This window comes from Callionymus lyra, chromosome 1, assembly GCF_982586985.1.
Source record: "Callionymus lyra chromosome 1, fCalLyr1.hap1.1, whole genome shotgun sequence".
NCBI classification, from domain to species: domain Eukaryota; kingdom Metazoa; phylum Chordata; class Actinopteri; order Syngnathiformes; family Callionymidae; genus Callionymus; species Callionymus lyra.
In genome coordinates, this window is record NC_141818.1 from 55,254,385 (window position 1) to 55,256,743 (window position 2,359).

The following is a 2,359-nucleotide window of genomic DNA, read 5'->3' on the forward strand; positions in this document are numbered from 1 at the left end:
CATATATACTTGTTACTACACTATCACAACACCAGAGTCAAGTACTGGACAATACTACACATATATACTTGTTACTACACTATCACAACACCAGAGTCAAGTACTGGACAATACTACACATATATACTTGTTACTACACTATCACAACACCAGAGTCAAGTACTGGACAATACTACACATATACACTTGTTACTACACTATCACAACACCAGAGTCAAGTACTGGACAATACTACACATGTATACTTGTTACTACACTATCACAACACCAGAGTCAAGTACTGGACAATACTACACATATATACTTGTTACTACACTATCACAACACCAGAGTCAAGTACTGGACAATACTACACATATATACTTGTTACTACACTATCACAACACCAGAGTCAAGTACTGGACAATACTACACATATATACTCGTTACTACACTATCACAACACCAGAGTCAAGTACTGGACAATACTACACATATATACTTGTTACTACACTATCACAACACCAGAGTCAAGTACTAGACAATACTACACATATATACTTGTTACTACACTATCACAACACCAGAGTCAAGTACTGGACAATACTACACATATATACTTGTTACTACACTATCACAACACCAGAGACAAGTACTGGACAATACTACACATATATACTGGAAAATACTACACATATATACTCGTTACTACACTATCACAACACCAGAGTCAAGTACTGGACAATACTACACATATATACTTGTTACTACACTATCACAACACCAGAGTCAAGTACTGGACAATACTACACATATATACTTGTTACTACACTATCACAACACCAGAGTCAAGTACTGGACAATACTACACATATATACTTGTTACTACACTATCACAACACCAGAGTCAAGTACTGGACAATACTACACATATATACTTGTTACTACACTATCACAACACCAGAGTCAAGTACTGGACAATACTACACATATATACTTGTTACTACACTATCACAACACCAGAGTCAAGTACTGGACAATACTACACATATATACTTGTTACTACACTATCACAATACTACACATGTATACTTGTTACTACACTATCACAACACCAGAGTCAAGTACTGGACAATACTACACATATATACTTGTTACTACACTATCACAACACCAGAGTCAAGTACTGGACAATACTACACATATATACTTGTTACTACACTATCACAACACCAGAGTCAAGTACTGGACAATACTACACATATATACTTGTTACTACACTATCACAACACCAGAGTCAAGTACTGGACAATACTACACATATATAATTGTTACTACACTATCACAACACCAGAGTCAAGTACTGGACAATTCTACACATGTATACTTGTTACTACACTATCACAACACCAGAGTCAAGTACTGGACAATACTACACATATATACTTGTTACTACACTATCACAACACCAGAGTCAAGTACTGGACAATACTACACATATATACTTGTTACTACACTATCACAACACCAGAGTCAAGTACTGGACAATACTACACATATATACTTGTTACTACACTATCACAACACCAGAGTCAAGTACTGGACAATACTACACATATATACTTGTTACTACACTATCACAACACCAGAGTCAAGTACTGGACAATTCTACACATGTATACTTGTTACTACACTATCACAACACCAGAGTCAAGTACTGGACAATACTACACATATATACTTGTTACTACACTATCACAACACCAGAGTCAAGTACTGGACAATACTACACATATATACTTGTTACTACACTATCACAACACCAGAGTCAAGTACTGGACAATACTACACATATATACTTGTTACTACACTATCACAACACCAGAGTCAAGTACTAGACAATACTACACATATATACTTGTTACTACACTATCACAACACCAGAGTCAAGTACTGGACAATACTACACATATATACTTGTTACTACACTATCACAACACCAGAGTCAAGTACTGGACAATACTACACATATATACTGGAAAATACTACACATATATACTCGTTACTACACTATCACAACACCAGAGTCAAGTACTGGACAATACTACACATATGTACTTGTTACTACACTATCACAACACCAGAGTCAAGTACTGGACAATATTACACATATATACTTGTTACTACACCATCACAACACCAGAGTCAAGTACTGGACAATACTACACATATATACTTGTTACTACACCATCACAACACCAGAGTCAAGTACTGGACAATACTACACATATATACTTGTTACTACACTATCACAACACCAGAGTCAATGTTGATGTCATGTGATCATGTATGATGTCATGTGATCATGTATGATGTCATG